Raw genomic sequence first — 21,323 nt, forward strand, 5'->3', positions numbered from 1 at the left:
CACTTCAGTCTTCGTTTTTCTTGAGTTTCATGTGTTTAGGAAATTGTATCTTATATCGTGGGTATCCTAGGTTTTGGGCTAGTATCCACTTATCAGTGAGTACATATTGTGTGAGTTCCTTTGTGATTGTGTTACCTCACTCAGGATGATGCTCTCCAGGTCCATCCATTTGGCTAGGAATTTCATAAATTCATTCTTTTTAATAGCTGAGTAGTACTCCATTGTGTAGATGTACCATATTTTCTGTATCCATTCCTCTGTTGAGGGGCATCTGGGTTCTTTCCAGTTTCTGGCTATTATAAATAAGGCTGCTATGAACATAGTGGAGCATGTGTCCTTCTTACCAGTTGGGGCTTCTTCTGGATATATGCCCAGGAGAGGTATTGCTGGATCCTCCGGTAGTACTATGTCCAATTTTCTGAGGAACCGCCAGACTGATTTCCAGAGTGGTTGTACAAGCCTGCAATCCCACCAACAATGGAGGAGTGTTCCTCTTTCTCCACATCCTCGCCAGCATCTGCTGTCACCTGAATTTTTGATCTTAGCCATTCTCACTGGTGTGAGGTGGAATCTCAGGGTTGTTTTGATTTGCATTTCCCTGATGATTAAGGATGTTGAACATTTTTTCAGGTGCTTCTCTGCCATTCGGTATTCCTCAGGTGAGAATTCTTTGTTCAGTTCTGAGCCCCATTTTTTAATGGGGTTATTTGATTTTCTGAGGTCCACCTTCTTGAGTTCTTTATATATGTTGGATATTAGTCCCCTATCTGATTTAGGATAGGTAAAGATCCTTTCCCAGTCTGTTGGTGGTCTTTTTGTCTTATAGACAGTGTCTTTTGCCTTGCAGAAACTTTGGAGTTTCATTAGGTCCCATTTGTCAATTCTCGATCTTACAGCACAAGCCATTGCTGTTCTGTTCAGGAATTTTTCCCCTGTGCCCATATCTTCAAGGCTTTTCCCCACTTTCTCCTCTATAAGTTTCAGTGTCTCTGGTTTTATGTGAAGTTCCTTGATCCACTTAGATTTGACCTTAGTACAAGGAGATAAGTATGGATCGATTCGCATTCTTCTACATGATAACAACCAGTTGTGCCAGCACCAATTGTTGAAAATGCTGTCTTTCTTCCACTGGATGGTTTTGGCTCCCTTGTCGAAGATCAAGTGACCATAGGTGTGTGGGTTCATTTCTGGGTCTTCAATTTTATTCCATTGGTCCACTTGTCTGTCTCTATACCAGTACCATGCAGTTTTTATCACAATTGCTCTGTAGTAAAGCTTTAGGTCAGGCATGGTGATTCCACCAGAGGTTCTTTTATCCTTGAGAAGAGTTTTTGCTATCCTCGGTTTTTTGTTATTCCAGATGAATTTGCAAATTGCTCCTTCTAATTCGTTGAAGAATTGAGTTGGAATTTTAATGGGGATTGCATTGAATCTGTAGATTGCTTTTGGCAAGATAGCCATTTTTACAATGTTGGTCCTGCCAATCCATGAGCATGGGAGATCTTTCCATCTTCTGAGATCTTCTTTAATTTCTTTCTTCAGGGGCTTGAAGTTTTTATCATACAGATCTTTCACTTCCTTCGTTAGAGTCACGCCGAGATATTTTATATTATTTGTGGCTATTGAGAAGGGTGTTGTTTCCCTAATTTCTTTCTCAGCCTGTTTATTCTTTGTGTAGAGAAAGGCCATTGACTTGTTTGAGTTAATTTTATATCCAGCTACTTCACCGAAGCTGTTTATCAGGTTTAGGAGTTCTCTGGTGGAATTTTTAGGGTCACTTATATATACTATCATATCATCTGCAAAAAGTGATATTTTGACTTCCTCTTTTCCAATTTGTATCCCCTTGATCTCCTTTTGTTGTCGAATTGCATTGGCTAATACTTCAAGTACTATGTTGAAAAGGTAGGGAGAAAGTGGGCAGCCTTGTCTAGTCCCTGATTTTAGTGGGATTGCTTCCAGCTTCTCTCCATTTACTTTGATGTTGGCTACTGGTTTGCTGTAGATTGCTTTTATCATGTTTAGGTATTGGCCTTGAATTCCTGATCTTTCCAGAACTTTTATCATGAATGGGTGTTGGATCTTGTCAAATGCTTTTTCTGCATCTAACGAGATGATCATGTGGTTTTTGTCTTTGAGTTTGTTTATATAATGGATTACATTGATGGATTTTCGTATATTAAACCATCCCTGCATCCCTGGAATAAAACCTACTTGGTCAGGATGGATGATTGCTTTAATGTGTTCTTGGATTCGGTTAGCGAGAATTTTATTAAGGATTTTTGCATCGATGTTCATAAGAGAAATTGGTCTGAAGTTCTCTATCTTTGTTGGATCTTTCTGTGGTTTAGGTATCAGAGTAATAGTGGCTTCATAAAATGAGTTGGGTAGAATACCTTCTACTTCTATCTTGTGAAAAAGTTTGTGCAGAACTGGAGTTAGATCTTCTTTGAAGGTCTGATAGAACTCTGCACTAAACCCGTCTGGTCCTGGGCTTTTTTTGGCTGGGAGACTATTAATAACTGCTTCTATTTCTTTAGGGGATATGGGACTGTTTAGAAGGTCAACTTGATCCTGATTCAACTTTGGTACCTGGTATCTGTCCAGAAATTTGTCCATTTCGTCCAGGTTTTCCAGTTTTGTTGAGTATAGCCTTTTGTAGAAGGATCTGATGGTGTTTTGGATTTCTTCAGGATCTGTTGTTATGTCTCCCTTTTCATTTCTGATTTTGTTAATTAGGATTTTGTCCCTGTGCCCTTTAGTGAGTCTAGCTAAGGGTTTATCTATCTTGTTGATTTTCTCAAAGAACCAACTCCTCGTTTGGTTAATTCTTTGAATAGTTCTTCTTGTTTCCACTTGGTTGATTTCACCCCTGAGTTTGATTATTTCCTGCCGTCTACTCCTCTTGGGTGAATTTGCTTCCTTTTTTTCTAGAGCTTTTAGATGTGTTGTCAAGCTGCTAGTATGTGCTCTCTCCCGTTTTTTCTTGAAGGCACTCATAGCTATGAGTTTCCCTCTTAGAAATGCTTTCATTGTGTCCCAAAGGTTTGGGTACGTTGTGGCTTCATTTTCATTAAACTCTAAAAAGTCTTTAATTTCTTTCTTTATTCCTTCCTTGACCAAGGTATCATTGAGAAGAGTGTTGTTCAGTTTCCATGTGAATGTTGGCTTTCTGTTATTTATTTTGTTATTGAAGATCAGCCTTAGTGCATGGTGATCTGATAGGATACATGGGACAATTTCAATATTTTTGAATCTGTTGAGGCCTGATTTGTGACCTATTATGTGGTCAATTTTGGAGAAGGTACCATGAGGTGCTGAGAAGAAGGTATATCCTTTTGTTTTAGGGTAAAATGTTCTGTAGATATCTGTCAGATCCATTTGTTTCATCACTTCTGTTAGTTTCAGTGTGTCCCTGTTTAGTTTCTGTTTCCATGATCTGTCCATTGGTGAAAGTGGTGTGTTGAAGTCTCCCACTATTATTGTGTGAGGCGCAATGTGTGCTTTGAGCTTTACTAAAGTTTCTTTAGTGAATGTGGCTGCTCTTGTATTTGGAGCATAGATATTCAGAATTGAGAGTTCCTCTTGGAGGATTTTACCTTTGATGAGAATGAAGTGTCCCTCCTTGTCTTTTTTGATGACTTTGGGTTGGAAGTCAATCTTATCAGATATTAGGATGGCTACTCCTGCTTGTTTCTTCATACCATTTGCTTGGAAAATTGTTTTCCAGCCTTTCATTCTGAGGTAGTGTCTATCTTTTTCTCTGAGATGAGTTTCCTGTAAGCAGCAAAATGTTGGGTCTTGTTTGTGTAGCCAGTTTGTTAGTCTATGTCTTTTTATTGGCGAGTTGAGACCATTGATGTTAAGAGATATTAAGGAAAAGTAATTGTTGCTTCCTGTTATTTTAGTTGTTAAAGGTGGCATTCTGTTCTTGTGGCTGTCTTCTTTTAGGTTTGTTGAGGGATTACCTTCTTGTTTTTTCTAGGGCGTTGTTCCCGTTCTTGTATTGGTTTTTTTCTGTTATTATCCTTTGAAGGGCTGGATTCGTGGAGAGATAATGCGTGAATTTGGTTTTGTCGTGGAATACTTTGGTTTCTCCCTCTATGATAATTGAGAGTTTGGCTGGGTATAGTAGCCTGGGCTGCAGTTTGTGTTCTCTTAGTGTCTGTATAACATCTGTCCAGGGTCTTCTGGCTTTCATAGTCTCTGGTGAAAAATCTGGTGTGATTCTGATAGGCTTGCCTTTATATGTTACTTGACCTTTTTCCCTTACTGCTTTTAGTATTCTATCTTTATTTAGTGCATTTGATGTTCTGATTATTATGTGTCGGGAGGAATTTCTTTTCTGGTCCAGTCTATTTGGAGTTCTGTAGGCTTCTTGTATGTTCATATGCATCTCATTCTTTAGAATTGGGAAGTTTTCTTCAATAATTTTGTTGAAGATGTTTGCTGGACCTTTGAGTTGAAAATCTTCATTCTCATCCACTCCTATTATCCGTACGTTTGGTCTTCTTATTGTGTCCTGGATTTCCTGGATATTTTGAGTTAGGATCTTTTTGCATTTTCCATTTTCTTTGATTGTTGTGCCGATGTTCTCTATGGAATCCTCTGCACCTGAGATTCTCTCTTCCATCTCTTGTATTCTGTTGCTGATGCTCAAATCTATGGTTCCAGATTTCTTTCCTAGGGTTTCTATCTCTAGTGTTGCCTCGCTTTGAGTTTTCTTTATTGTGTCTACTTCCCTTTTTAGGTCTAGTATGGTTTTGTTCATTTCCATCACCTGTTTGTATGTTTTTTCCTCTTTTTCTGTAAGGACTTCTACCTGTTTGATTGTGTTTTCCTGTTTTTCTTTAAGGACTTGTAACTCTTTAGCAGTGTTCTCCTGTATTTCTTTAAGTGATTTATTAAAGTCCTTCTTGATGTCCTCTACCATCATCATGAGATATGCTTTTAAATCTAGGTCTAGGTTCTCAGGTGTGTTGGGGTTCCCTGGACTGGGCGAAGTGGGTGTGCTGGGTTCTGGTGATGGTGAGTGGTCTTGGTTCCTGTTAGTAAGATTCCTCCGTTTACCTTTCGCCATCTGGTAATCTCTGGAGTTAGTAGTTATAGTTGACTCTGTTTAGAGATTGTTCTTCTGGTGATTCTGTTACCGTCTATCAGCAGACCTGGGAGACAGATTCTCTCCTCTGAGTTTCAGTGCTCAGAGCACTCTCTGCTGGCAAGCTCTCTTACAGGGAAGGTGCGCAGATATCTTGTATTTGGACCTCCTCCTGGCCGAAGAAGAAGGCCCAAAACAGGACCTTTCTCAGACACTGTGTTGCTTTGGCAGTTCCCAGGTGGTACAGACTCTCACCTAAGCAGACTAAATTCCTAAGTTCCTTGGAGTCCCGGGACCAAGATGGCGACCGCTGCTGCTGTGGCTTAGGCCGCCTCCCCAGCCGGACGGGCACCTGTCCTCCGGTCCGGACGGTGGCTGGCTGTCCCCGGCCCACAAAGGGTGCTGCCTCAGCGCCTCTGTGCTTCCGCCTGTTCCAGAAGCTGTCAGGTTCTCTGGCGCACCCTCTCACCTGTTCAGACTAATTCCCTAAGTTCGGCGGGTCCCGGACCAAGATGGCGACCGCTGCTGCTGTGGCTTAGGTCGCCTCCCCAGCCGGGCGGGCACCTGTCCTCTGGTCCGGAAGGTGGCCGGCTGTCCCCGGCCCACACAGGGTGCTGCCTCAGCGCCTCTGTGCTTCTGCCTGTTCCAGAAGCTGTCAGGTTCTCTGGCGCACCCTCTCACCTGTTCAGACTAATTCCTGGATATTTTGAGTTAGGATCTTTTTGCATTTTCCATTTTCTTTGATTGTTGTGCCGATGTTCTCTATGGAGTCTTCTGCACCTGAGATTCTCTCTTCCATCTCTTGTATTCTGTTGCTGATGCTGGCATCTATGTTTCCAGATTTCTTTCCTAGGGTTTCTATCTCCAGCGTCGCCTCACTTTGGGTTTTCTTTATTGTGTCTACTTCCCTTTTTAGGTCTAGTATGGTTTTGTTCATTTCCATCACCTGTTTGGATGTGTTTTCCTGTTTTTCTATAAGGACTTCTACCTGTTTGGTTGTGTTTTCCTGTTTTTCTTTAAGGACTTGTAACTCTTTAGCAGTGTTTTCCTGTTTTTCTTTAAGGACTTGTAACTCTTTAGCAGTGTTCTCCTGTATTTCTTTAAGTGAGTTATTGAATTCCTTCTTTATGTCCTCTACCATCATCATGAGATATGCTTTTAAATCCAGGTCTACCTTTTCAGGTGTGTTAGGGTGTCCTGGATTGGGCGAAGTGGGCGTTCTGGGTTCTGATGATGGTGAGTGGTCCTGGCTTCTGTTAGTAGGATTCTTACAAAATTATTGAAGAAAACTTCCCAAAATCTAAAGAAAGAGATGCCCATGAACATACAAGAAGCCTACAGAACTCCAAATAGACTGGACCAGAAAAGAAATTCCTCCCGACACATAATAATCAGAACACCAAATGCACTAAATAAAGATAGAATACTAAAAGCAGTAAGGGAAAAAGGTCAAGTAACATATAAAGGCAAGCCTATCAGAATTACACCAGATTTTTCACCAGAGACTATGAAAGCCAGAAGACCCTGGACAGATGTTATACAGACACTAAGAGAACACAAATGCCAGCCCAGGCTACTATACCCAGCCAAACTCTCAATTACCATAGATGGAGAAACCAAAGTATTCCACGACAAAACTAAATTCACCCATTATCTCTCCACGAATCCAGCCCTTCAAAGGATAATAACAGAAAAAAACCAATACAAGGACGGGAACCACGCCCCAGAAAAAACAAGAAGATAATCCCTCAACAAACCTAAAAGAAGACAGCCACAAGAACAGAATGCCAACTTTAACAACAAAAATAACAGGAAGCAACAATTACCTTTCCTTAATATCTCTTAATATCAATGGACTCAATTCCCCAATAAAAAGACATAGACTAACAGACTGGCTACACAAACAGGACCCAACATTCTGCTGCTTACAGGAAACCCATCTCAGGGAAAAAGACAGACACTACCTCAGAATGAAAGGCTGGAAAACAATTTTCCAAGCAAATGGTCTGAAGAAACAGGCTGGAGTAGCCATTCTAATATCGGATAAAATCGACTTCCAACCCAAAGTTATCAAAAAAGACAAGGAGGGACACTTCATACTCATCAAAGGTAAAATCCTCCAAGAGGAACTCTCAATTCTGAATATCTATGCTCCAAATGCAAGGGCAGCCACATTCATTAAAGACACTTTAGTAAAGCTCAAAGCACACATTGCACCTCACACAATAATAGTGGGAGACCTCAACACACCACTTTCATCAATGGACAGATCGTGGAAACAGAAACTAAACAGGGACACAGTGAAACTAACAGAAGTTATGAAACAAATGGACCTGACAGATATCTACAGAATATTTAATCCTAAAACAAAAGGATATACCTTCTTCTCAGCACCTCACGGGACCTTCTCCAAAATTGACCATATAGTTGGTCACAAAATAGGCCTCAACAGATACAAAAATATTGAAATTGTCCCATGTATCCTATCAGACCACCATGGCCTAAGACTGATCTTCAATAACAACATTAAGAATGGAAAGCCAACATTCACGTGGAAACTGAACAACACTCTTCTCAATGATACCTTGGTCAAGGAAGGAATAAAGAAAGAAATAAAAGACTTTTTAGAGTTTAATGAAAATGAAGCCACAACGTACCCAAACCTTTGGGACACAATGAAAGCATTTCTAAGAGGGAAACTCATAGCTCTGAGTACCTCCAAGAAGAAACGGGAGAGAGCACATACTAGCAGCTTGACAACACATCTAAAACCTCTAGAAAAAAAGGAAGCAAATTCACCCAAGAGGAGTAGACGGCAGGAAATAATCAAACTCAGGGGTGAAATTAACCAAATGGAAACAAGAAGAACTATTCAAAGAATTAACCAAACGAGGAGTTGGTTCTTTGAGAAAATCAACAAGATAGATAAGCCCTTAGCTAGACTCACTAGAGGGCAAAGGGACAAAATCCTAATCAACAAAATCAGAAATGAAAAGGGAGACATAACAACAGATCCTGAAGAAATCCAAAACACCATCAGATCCTTCTACAAAAGCTTATACTCAACAAAACTGGAAAACCTGGACGAAATGGACAAATTTCTGGACAGATACCAGGTACCAAAGTTGAATCAGGATCAAGTTGACCTTCTAAACAGTCCCATATCCCCTAAAGAAATAGAAGCAGTTATTAATAGTCTCCCAGCCAAAAAAAGCACAGGACCAGATGGGTTAAGTGCAGAGTTCTATCAGACCTTCAAAGAAGATCTAATTCCAGTTCTGCACAAACTATTTCACAAGATAGAAGTAGAAGGTACTCTACCCAACTCATTTTATGAAGCCACTATTACTCTGATACCTAAACCACAGAAAGATCCAACAAAGATAGAGAACTTCAGACCAATTTCTCTTATGAATATCGATGCAAAAATCCTTAATAAAATTCTCGCTAACCGAATCCAAGAACACATTAAAGAAATCATCCATCCTGACCAAGTAGGTTTTATTCCAGGGATGCAGGGATGGTTTAATATACGAAAATCCATCAATGTAATCCATCATATAAACAAACTCAAAGACAAAAACCACATGATCATCTCGTTAGATGCAGAAAAAGCATTTGACAAGATCCAACACCCATTCATGATAAAAGTTTTGGAAAGATCAGGAATTCAAGGCCCATACCTAAACATAATAAAAGCAATCTACAGCAAACCAGTAGCCAACATCAAAGTAAATGGAGAGAAGCTGGAAGCAATCCCACTAAAATCAGGGACTAGACAAGGTTGCCCACTTTCTCCCTACCTTTTCAACATAGTACTTGAAGTATTAGCCAGAGCAATTCGACAACAAAAGGAGATCATGGGGATACAAATTGGAAAAGAGGAAGTCAAAATATCACTTTTTGCAGATGATATGATAGTATATATAAGTGACCCTAAAAATTCCACCAGAGAACTCCTAAACCTGATAAACAGCTTTGGTGAAGTAGCTGGATATAAAATTAACTCAAACAAGTCAATGGCCTTTCTCTACACAAAGAATAAACAGGCTGAGAAAGAAATTAGGGAAACAACACCCTTCTCAATAGTCACAAATAATATAAAATATCTCGGCGTGACTCTAACTAAGGAAGTAAAAGATCTGTATGACAAGAACTTCAAGTCTCTGAAGAAAGAAATTAAAGAAGATCTCAGAAGATGGAAAGATCTCCCATGCTCATGGATTGGCAGGATCAACATTGTAAAAATGGCTATCTTGCCAAAAGCAATCTACAGATTCAATGCAATCCCCATCAAAATTCCAACTCAATTCTTCAACGAATTAGAAGGAGCAATTTGCAAATTCATCTGGAATAACAAAAAACCTAGGATAGCAAAAACTCTTCTCAAGGATAAAAGAACCTCTGGTGGAATCACCATGCCTGACCTAAAGCTTTACTACAGGGCAATTGTGATAAAAACTGCATGGTACTGGTATAGAGACAGACAAGTAGACCAATGGAATAGAATTGAAGACCCAGAAATGAACCCACACACCTATGGTCACTTGATCTTCGACAAGGGAGCTAAAACCATCCAGTGGAAGAAAGACAGCATTTTCAACAATTGGTGCTGGCACAACTGGTTGTTATCATGTAGAAGAATGCGAATCGATCCTTACTTATCTCCTTGTACTAAGGTCAAATCTAAGTGGATCAAGGAACTTCACATAAAACCAGAGACACTGAAACTTATAGAGGAGAAAGTGGGGAAAAGCCTTGAAGATATGGGCACAGGGGAAAAATTCCTGAACAGAAAAGCAATGGCTTGTGCTGTAAGATCGAGAATCGACAAATGGGACCTAATGAAACTCCAAAGTTTCTGCAAGGCAAAAGACACCGTCAATAAGACAAAAAGACCACCAACAGATTGGGAAAGGATCTTTACCTATCCTAAATCAGATAGGGGACTAATATCCAACATATATAAAGAACTCAAGAAGGTGAACTTCAGAAAATCAAATAACCCCATTAAAAAATGGTGCTCAGAACTGAACAAAGAATTCTCACCTGAGGAATACAGAATGGCAGAGAAGCACCTGAAAAAATGCTCAACATCCTTAATCATCAGGGAAATGCAAATCAAAACAACCCTGAGATTCAACCTCACACCAGTCAGAATGGCTAAGATCAAAAATTCAGGTGACAGCAGATGCTGGCGTGGATGTGGAGAAAGAGGAACACTCCTCCATTGTTGGTGGGATTGCAGGCTTGTACAACCACTATGGAAATCAGTCTGGCGGTTCCTCAGAAAACTGGATATAGTACTACCGGAGGATCCAGCAATACCTCTCCTGGGCATATATCCAGAAGATGCCCCAACTGGTAAGAAGGACACATGCTCCACTATGTTCATAGCAGCCTTATTTATAATAGCCAGAAGCTGGAAGGAACCCAGAGGCCCCTCAACAGAGGAATGGATACAGAAAATGTGGTACATCTACACAATGGAGTACTACTCAGCTATTAAAAAGAATGTATTTATGAAATTCCTAGCCAAATGGATGGACCTGGAGGGCATCATCCTGAGTGAGGTAACACATTCACAAAGGAACTCACACAATATGTACTCACTGATAAGTGGATATTAGCCCAAAACCTAAGATACCCAAGATATAAGATACAATTTCCTAAACACATGAAACTCAAAAAAAATGAAGACTGAAGTGTGAACACTATGCCCCTCCTTAGAAGTGGGAACAAAACACCCTTGGAAGGAGTTACAGAGACAAAGTTTGGAGCTGAGATAAAAGGATGGACCATGTAGACACTAGCATATCCGGGGATCCATCCCATAATCAGCTTCCAAATGCTGACACCATTGCATACACTAGCAAGATTATGCTGAAAGGACCCTGATATAGCTGTCTCTTGTCAGAGTATGCCTGGGCCTAGCAAACATAGAAGTGGATGCTGACAGTCGGCTATTGGATGGATCACATGGCCCCCAATGAAGGAGCTAGAGAAAGTACCAAAGAAGCTAAAGGGATCTGCAACCCTATAGGTGGAACAACATTATGAACTAACCAGTACCCCGGAGCTCTTGACTCTAGCTGCATATGCATCAAAAGATGGCCTAGTCGGCCATCACTGGAAAGAGAGGCCCATTGGACACGCAAACTTTATATGCCCCAGTACAGGGGAACGCCAGGGCCATAAAAGGGGAGTGGGTGGGTAGGGGAGAGGGGGTGGGTGGCTATGGGGGACTTTTGGTATAGCATTGCAAATGTAAATGAGCGAAATACCTAATAAAAAATGGAAAAAAAAAGATTATTTTAAACAAATCAGTGACCTTCCTCTGCACAAACGATAAACAGGCTGAGAAAGAAATTAGGGAAACAACACTTTTCACAATCATTAAAAATAATATAAAATATCTTGGTGTGAATCTAAGCAAGTGAAAGATCTATATGATAGAACTTCAAGTCTCTAAAGAAAGAAATTGGAGAAGGTCTCTGAAGATGGAAAGATCTCCCATGCTTATGGATTGGAAGGATTAATATACTCCAAATGTCTATCTTGCCGAAAGCAATCTACAGATTCAATGCAATCCCCATCAAAATTCTAACTTCATTCTTCAAAGAGCTTGAAAGGGCAATTTAACCCAACTTCCTTCCCAGGATTGCAAGCTGGTACAACCACTCTGGAAATCAGTCTGGTGTTTCCTCAGAAAATTGGACATAGTACTACTGGAAGATCCAGCAATACCTCTCCCGGGCATATACACAGAAGATGTTCCAACTGGTAATAAGAACACATGCTCCACTATGTTCATAGCAGCCTTTTTAATACTAGCCAGAAGCTGGAAAGAACCCAGATGTCCCTCAATAGAGGAATGGATACAGAAAATTTGGTACATTTACACAATGGAGTACTACTCAGCTATTAAAAAGAATGAATTTATGAAATTCCTAGGCAAATGGATGGATCTGGAGGCTATCATCCTGAGTGATGTAACCCAATCACAAAATAACACACATGATATGCACTCACTGAGGGTGAATATTAGCCCAGAAACTTAGAATACCCAAAATACAATTTGTAAAACACATGAAAATCAAAAAGGAAGATTGAAGTGAGAATACTTCATTCCTTCTTAGAATAGGGAACAAAATACCCATGGAAGGAATTGCAGAGACAAAATTCAGAGCAGAGCCTGAAGGAATTTCCATCCAGAGACTGCCCACTTGGGGATCGACCCCATAAACAACCACCGAACCCAGTCACTAGGCAGATGCCAACAAGAGCCTGCTGACAGGACCCTGATACAGCTCTCTCCTGCAAAGCTCTGCCAGTGCATGGCAAATACAGACGTGGATGATCATAAATTAAACAAAGCACAAGGTCCCCAATGAAGGTGCCAGATAAATACCCAGTGAGCTGAAGGGGACTAACGCCCCATAGAGGAATATCAATATGAATTAACCAGTAACCCCAGAGCTCCTTGGAGCATTACTACCAATCAAAGAAATCACATGATAGAACTTGTGGCTCTATCTATATATGTAGCAGAGGATGGCCTACTTGGTCATCAATGGGAGGAGAGGCCCTTGGTCTTGTTAAGGCTTTATGCCCCAATATAGGGGAATTCTAGGACCAGGAATGGGAGTGGTTGGGTTGGGGAGCCGAGGGACTGGGGAAGGGATAGGGGATTTTCAGTGCGGAAACTAGGAAAGGGAATAACATTTAAAATGTAAATTAAAAATGTCTAATAAAAAATTAAAAAAGAAAGACACATTCACAGGCACAATGCATACCATACTCAACAGAAACACACATTTACATCATCACTTGCATCACTGCACTCTACAAATAAAACACAATCACAAGCCCAATTGGTACCGCACTCTAGAGAAACACATTAAAATATCCAGTGTGGTCCTGCTCTATACAGAAACATACATTCTCATGCACCTTACCTAAATAATGCCTGCTTGTTTTTTGCCAAATATATCGAACAATAAATATTCCATTTGGGGGAGAGAATCCTCCTTAAATGGTTTTACTTAAATTTCATAGAAATCATCCTCATACAACATCTAATATTATTTCCAGAATTACAGACTACATACTGCAAAATATACATAAACAGAAAGTACAGAAATATGAACCTCAAACACATGAATGTGTGAGAAACTAACAGAAATTGGTTACAAATTGAAATAACAATGACAGTGAATTAAAAGTAAAACAAGGCAGAATTTCTTCAAAACCAAGTATTCAAGTACAAAATATGCATGCATGCTATTTTAAAGAAACATGTAACAGGTATATTTATCATTATGTTATACAAAGAATTCTTCCTGTGCCTAATGTAAGTAAAATTAGCTGTACATTTGGGATAGATATATACATATCTATCCCAAATGTATGTGTGTATATATATATATATATATATATATATATATATATGAATATTATTTATATATTATATGTAAATTATAAAATATATGTATAATCAGACAAAAATCATTACTAGTGTATATTAATACCTTTATTTTTATGAAGGTGAACATACTGTGTATGTAAAATGACCTATTACCAAAATGTACCAAATTTATGGCAAAAATTTGTGATCTTTGTGTTTATATGTAAATTTGACCATGTAAGCTAGGAACACAGTATAGAATGGGCACTCTATGGTTAGTGGTGAAGATTTTTACTGTAGGTAAGAGAACACCCAGAGACATCTGGAAGCATCCAGAACAGTGAGAAAAATAAATGGACATAGGGCAGGAAAAGCAGGATATGGAGCAGTTATATTAGTTATAAGGTAGAAGAGAAGCTGAGGAGTAAAAGCCATGACCTGGACCAGCCTGAGATTTTAGAGTAGAGGAGGGAGTGAGACAGAACAGGATCCTAGCCCTAGCTTTGAGACCTTTAACAAGTGTGAATAGGAACTTAAATAACCTGGAGGACAGCATGGGCTTTGATATGGGATCACAGGTATCTGCCATTTGGAAAAGGAAGGAACTCCTTTTGGCTGCCAAACCAGTTTCTCTAGTTCCTGAGGAACTCTGACTTAATCTAACTACCAGCAATCATACAATATAGTTCAGTTTAAGACTACCTTAGATTCAAATTTGGACCAAGTGGCCCTGTGCTTTGAGGGGAAAATGGGGTGCCCTCTAACTATTTGAGAAAGAATTCATAGAATTTCAGAAGCAATGTGCCTGAAGCAAGAAAAAAAGAACTGAGGAACTAAACAGGATGAAGAAGCCAAGAGAAGACTTACCAAAAAAGAATACTGAAAGTAAAAGTGTGAGAAAGACTCCAGGCATAAAACAAACCTACCAACAAAATCAATCTAAACCAACCAACCAACCAACCAACCAAACAAACAAACAAAAAACCTAAAACGACACCGGGCAGTGAAGAAACCAGGAAACAATAAAGCTAGCATAACATAAACCAGAGGGCACACTAATAAATACACAGAAAGAAAAATGAGCAGCAGGCTTCCACAGAATCTGCAGGTGGCAGGGGAGTTGTGTGAGCTAGACAGAAGGAAGCATGAGCCCACCAGCAGCACCAGGACAAGCGCAAGCCCACCAGCAGCACCAGGAAACCAGCAAAGGTCACTTCAACTGCTCTGCCACCTGCTCACACAACTCTTGCTGGTGAGCTCTCCCTGGGCTGGACTCCTTCACCTCACCTAGGGCTTTTAGCAGAAGTGGCCACAAAGTGTCTGGAGACCCCTCTGGCAGCCACTATCTCTGGCAGCAGGACACCAGAAAGGGTAGGATAAAAGGTGGGCTTCCTGGAGCGGTGGGGGGTAGGGGGGAGGATGGGACGGAGCCCCTCAGGAGAAACTAAGTAGCAGTGGGAACAGGAGCCCAGGGGAAGACAAAGGGAGGGGGGATCTGCAGTGACCAGCAGGAACTGGGATGTCCTTCAGAGCCAGACTGAGGTTCTGGAAAGAGCAAGGTGGAGCCTGGAGGTAGGTACCTGGAAGCAGCCAGGGAAAGCAGAGAGGACTGGGGACAGCAGGCAGGGAAGCTCAAGACACTAAAGTGGAGGGAGGAGAGGCAATTTACAGCTCTGCTGGACTTTCAAACAGATTTGCAACTATCCTATGGGGGCAGGGCTCTAGACTCAGCAGAGCACCTAGTCTCTGGGAACAGAACAGCCAGTCACTGAGGAGAGTCTCTTGTTCCCCTGTTGGGGGATTCCTGATTCTATTGGACACCAGCCACCCCTTCCCCCACTCTCTAGTACTTCCTTCACAGGGGCCTTAGGGAATCCCAGAGACAGCACCACACAACCAGGTGCCAGGGCGGGTTTCAAGCTTCATCCTCAGGTTCCTGGCACCAGCAGTTAGGGACCAGCAAAAAGCATGGAAGCAATCACTGGGAAGAGTTCATCATTTACCCCCATAGTCAACTGTCTCTCCCCTTTCACACTGCAGCCTTGGAGCCCTCCAGGACCCAGGAAGCAGAAGGGCAGCAAAGCTGCATAACAGGACATGGAAAGTTCAAAGCTGACCAAGAAAAGAGCTGGTCGGAAGAGGCAGAGGAGCAGATCTCCAGCCCTGCCCCAAAGGAACATCGTGGGCTGCAGAATTTCTCATAAGTAGAAAGAAGGAGATGAGTCTATCACACAGTGGAATGGAACTGTGCTGGATCAGGTGCCAGTAAACCCTTCCCTGTACCTGGTTAAATATGATGGGATTGACTCTGTGCATGCTCTGGAACTTTACAAAGATAAGAGGGTATTGTCCCTAAAAGTTATCGCCAAGAGGGTGGTATCATCCGGAGTCACTGATTCCAGCTTTGTTGATGCCATAGTGGGCAAAGAAGTTAATCATCTATTTGAGGGTGAGCATGGCTCTAAGGAAGAGTGGAGGGGGATGGTCCTGAGCCAAGCGCCTATCTTGGATAACAGCTTTTATATTACTTATGAGAGAGATCCCATATTATACACGTACCAGCTTCTGGATGACTTTAAAGAGGGTGACCTACAAATCATGGAGGGGTTCAGTGACCCCCCTTCTTTAGACATCGACCTGGAGCTTGTGGATGGCCTGATAGGAAAACACGTGGAAAACACAAATGATGACGGCTCCAAGAGGGATGGCCTGATCATTTACCAGATTGAAACCAAACCTAGAGTGTACCTCATCAAGTATGAAGATGATGTCCATATACATGTCACTCACTTGGAGAAAGAGTTCTAATTATTTATCACGGCATTGTCACAACTGTAGAAATAAAGTTAATTTCTTTGGAAATAAAGTTGAAGTTGTAATTTCCAGATGGGCTCAGGTTGCTGTTCTTGAGTGTGTCCTGGGCTCAATGTAGGCATACCAGTTGTCTTGAAGAATGCGGGCTTCTGTGGGTATGGCATGCTGTCTGAAGCACTCTGCTGGGTGTGTTTGGTGAGTGGAAAATGGACGGATGGAGCAGCTGTCAATTCAGCCTGTGAGAAAAGTGAGCTAGTATCATAAGCAGTCATCTAAAAATGGAATGGGACTTATCTGGTCTGGTCTTGGTGGGGGAGAGGAGAAGGAACTGGAGATGGGTGGTGGAGGAGGGGGCAGAATGATATGACTGCCCAAAGAGAGGTGGAAGGAAGCCAAAGAGAGAGGGGTGGCAGAGAGAGGCTCCCTGGAAGAGGAACAGAGTGAAGAAAGAAACATAGATTGGGAAGAGGTGTGGAAGCAGGGTGAGGCATGGTGGCACCTTCTGGCTTTCAGGAAAACTAAGGAATTCAGGAAGAAGGATACACACAGCAGTGTAAAGAGGTATGCAGCAAGGGTGGGCAGGGTGAGACAATCAGAGAGGACCCTGAGGAGAGGCTCAAGGACCTGGGAGTCCAGAAGGACCGATGCATACCTAGTCATGGAGACATTAAAGAGGTAACCCTGGGAGAAGCAATTCCAAGAAGAAAGGCTGTCTCTGGGTGGTGAGAGATAAGGTAGCATGGTGGGTAGGTGTGGGGGGTGGAGGAGCACGAAGGCCCAGGGAAAAAATGGCCTTGTGAGGGCATGCAGGTGCACTGAAGGGACACTAAAGGCCATTTCAACAGGGACTACTTGGACAGTTTCAACCACAAATCAACATTGAATATATCTCAGGCCTTTCTTTTTTCAGAGTCTGTGATAGCCAGCAGCCTGAAAAAGCTAGTAAGAGTTCCTAGCTTGCTCTGGGCAAAGGACAAGTATTTTTTCTGGGAAATGGTCCCTTACTGGATCCAGGAATAGCAGTCTTGTCACTGTCCTTTTGCTGCTGGAATTGTCCTTGCCTTCCTGGGGGGGGGGGTCTGCTGATTGTGCCTCAATTATCCATGATATAGAGAGAACTTGCATGTTCATGTTCTGTCACAGCTGCCTGAAGCCACAGGTGGCTCCATTCCTTGCCCAGGCAAAGGGAAGCTGCCCTTTCTGGTTAGACTCCCTACAAAACCTATAGCTCCTGACACCTTCTAGGTACCTTTTATTCAAACAAGTTTTCCCTTTCTTCTAAAACTGAGAGCTAACCCTGAAGGAAATGTGTGTACCTCTCTGAAATGGAAACTTATGGGTTCTTTGGACAGTCAGTTCTGTTCCATGGTGTTTGTCTAAGGCAAACAAATGAAAGAACATTTTACTGAAGCTGACACAGGTAAAAGGATGTTCTGCTAAACAAGCACATGAAAGGATGATGTGTGATGAGGGGCTCTTCACCAATGAAATGTGTGTGTTGGTCTGCCTTACATTTTGTAGTTAGACTTTGTTTGTTGGGACTCTATGGGGAGAAACTCACTGGAGAACTTCTGGTGGTGTCCTTTGGCTTCTTACCACCTCTGAGGACTCCAACTGATGGTCACAGTTATATCAGCTGAGGGAGACTCATGCTGAGACAAGAAACATGCTGTGGCAAGGCCCATAGATATGTGATGTTTGAAGGAATTATAAGAAGGGCTAGATGGACAGGGAAGGTGGCTGATCTTGGCTTACTTACATAGCTAAACACTTCTTGATCTTGTGCCTTTGCTGATGGTATTTTCTTGAGAGAGGCACAGTGGGGAACTTTCCTTGGGTTTCTCTTGGTCCTGATCCCTCTTGCTGACTAATGCCAAGGCTGAGGCCTGGCTCTCTCTGCTAGTTAGTGTCACTGATACTGATTCAGATTTGCTAGCCCAACTCTATAGAATAGGACTGCTGGTTTATCCATGAAGTGTTTGGGAGTAGACTGAGGTGCAGTTGCTGACCTGTGAACTGAACTACTGATTTCCAGAAAATATAGATGGAAGTTGCTGCAAAGAACTATTCTTAAACAGATGCTCCTCCCCTGTATCCTTTCTTTTCTGCTACCTCTGGTGGGTTGTGGGCTAAAAGGGAGGTTAAAGTATTTATTAACCATGATTAAAAGCAGCCTCTTAAAAAAATTAAAGTTATACCTCTCTTTAGGGAAGGGTTCTATAAATGCAAAAGGGCTATGGCTGTGAACCATGGCTTTGTCCAACTAATTTCTTTGACTGTATACTGCTGATTGGAAACGTTTGCTTCCTGGGAAGACTTGTCAATGCCAGCCAAGTGCTTCAGTGCTCTGCCATATATATATTCATGTAGAGTCCAGGGCATGAGTCTCTGTCCTCATGCTTTCTTTGTTTTCCTTTCCCATGCTTCTAAAGCCTCTCTGAGGACTGTGAGTGTGTCCTCTTCCCTCCTTTAGCAAACTTTGTTATTGCCTCACAAAAGAAGAATGTTTCTTGTTCCTGCTGCTGAGTTCTTCCCAAAGCCACACATGGAAGAAGCAAAGTCTTCCAGACATTGAAAGAAGGTGTCAAATCTTGTTGATGCTCACTGCCTACCAAGCATTGACTCAATAAGTTCATTGCATCAAAAATGACAAAAGACCAGCACACCTCACCAGGGCAGCTGTAGTCTTCTTTTCTATATCATGTGTTTTTGCTAAACCAACACCAGCAGTTCCTCTTTCAAAGACCCATTTCTGCTAGCTTAGATGGGTATTTTTGGCATTAGTGTTTTGTTGTATTTAGCATCCAATTTGACTTTTTTTAATTTTAATTTTATTTATTTTTCAAGTATTCACTTTACTTCCTTCTCCCTACTCACCTTTTTTTCCCTCCTTCCCTCCTACAATTCTCCCACTTCCCTTTCTCCTCTGAGAGACTGGGGGCCCATTGCATATCCCTCTATCCTGGCACTTCAAGTCTCTGGGAGGCTATGTGCATCCTCTCCTACTAAGGCCAAACAAGGCGGTCCAAGTAGAAAAAAGATAACCCATGGACAGGCAACAGCTTTGTGGGTAGATCCAGATCCAGTTGTTTGTGACCCACATGAAGGTCAAACAGCACATCTGCTAGATATTTGTGGGAAGGCCTAGGTTCAGCCCGTATATGTTCTTTGGTTGGTGGTTCAGACTCCAAGATCCTCAAGTTTGCAAGTTAGTTGATTTTGTTTGTCTTCTTGGGGAGTGTCTATACCCTTTGGCCCACAATCCTTTCCCATATAAATCTATGAGTCGTCAAGCTCCATTCATTGTTTGGCTGTGGGTGTCTGTATCTGTCTTAGTAAGCTGCTGGTGGAGCCTCTCAGAGGACAACATGCACCTGCCATGTATGTATATCCTTTTGGGATTTTTTTACCTCATTCAGGATGATATACTCAAGTTCCATCCATTCTGGCTACTACAAATAAACCTGCCTTAATCATTGCAGACCAAGTGTCTTTATGGGATGTTGGAGCATCTTTCAGGTATATGCCTAGGAGAGGTATACATTGGTCTTGAAATAGAACTATTGCAAGTTTTCTGAGAAGCTGCCAAATTGATTTCTAGAGATTGTTCAAGTTTGCACTCCTACTAGCAATCAAGGAATGTTCCCCTTGCTCAATATCCTTGCCAGTATGTGCTATCTCTTGACTTTTTGATCTTACCATTTCTGATGGATACAAGATGGTACCACAGAGTTGTTGTGATTTGCATTTCCCTGATGACTAAGGACTTTGACCATTTCTTTAAGTGCTTCTTGGCCATTTGAGATTTCTCTTTTGAGAATTTTCTGTTTAGCTCTGCACTCCATATTTTAATTGAATTATTTGGTTATTTGTGAATATGGATATTAGTCGTCTGTCAGATGTAGGGTTGGTGTAGGCCCTTTTCCCATCTATAGGCTGCCGATTTGCCATTTGACACTGTCCTTTGCCTTACAAAAGCTTTTCAGTTTCATGAGGTCCCATTTATCAATATTTGATCTTAGATCCTGAGCCATTGGTATGCTGTTCAGGCTATTGTCTCCTGAAAAAAATGCATTCAAAGGCCTTTCTACATTCTGTTCTATAAGATTTAGTGCATCCTGTTTTATGTTCAGGTGCTTGATCCACTTGAATTTAAATTTTGTGCAGAGTTATAAATATCAATCAGGGCTGGGGCGTGGTGACACATGCCTTTAATCACAGTACTTGGGAGGCAGGGGTAGGCAGATTTCTGAGTTCCAAGTTTGCCTGATATACAAAGTGAGTTCCAGGACATCCAAGGCTACACAGAGAAACCCTGTCTCAAAAAACCCCCCAAAATAAATAAATAAATAAATAAATAAATAAATAAGTAAATATGGATCAATTTTCATTCTACAGGTAGACCAGGACCATTTTTTACCACTTTGTTTTATGTTGCTGTTCTTTTGGTTTGGTTTTGTAAAGATTTATTTATTTATTTTATGTATATGAGTACACCGTTGCTCTCTCCAGACACACCAGAAGAGGGCATCAAATCTCATTACAGATGGTTATAAGCCACCATGTTGCTGCTAGGAATTTAACTCAGGACATCTGGAAGAGCAGTTGGTGCTCTTAACTGCTGAGCCATCTCTCCATCTCCATAAAGTTGTTTTTCAGCTGTAGTAGTTCTCTGGTGGAATTTGGGGGGTTACTTATATATACTGTCATATCATCTGAAAATAGTGATACTTTGCCTTAGTCCTTTCCGATTTGTATTCCCTTGATTTCCTTATATTGTCTACTTGTTCTAGCTAGAATTTTGAGTGCTGTATTGAATAAATAAGGAAAGAGTGGGCAACCTTGATTTGTCCCTGGCTTTAGTGGAATTGCTTTAGTTTCTCTCCATTTAATTTCATGTTGCCTGTTTATTATCAGTATATTGCTTTTATTATGTTTAGAAATGAGCCGTGAACTCCTGATCTTTCCAAGACTTTTAACATGAATGGGTGTTACATTTTATTG

General features: G+C 41.4%; 1 pseudogene; it reads left to right on the plus strand.

The window, feature by feature from the left end:
• The first annotated feature begins 14,719 nt into the window (after positions 1-14,719).
• Positions 14,720-16,319, plus strand: Gm5924 (annotated as a pseudogene).
• Positions 16,320-21,323: the final 5,004 nt, after the last annotated feature.

Source organism: Mus musculus, chromosome X (assembly GCF_000001635.26).
Source record: "Mus musculus strain C57BL/6J chromosome X, GRCm38.p6 C57BL/6J".
NCBI classification, from domain to species: Eukaryota; Metazoa; Chordata; class Mammalia; order Rodentia; family Muridae; genus Mus; species Mus musculus.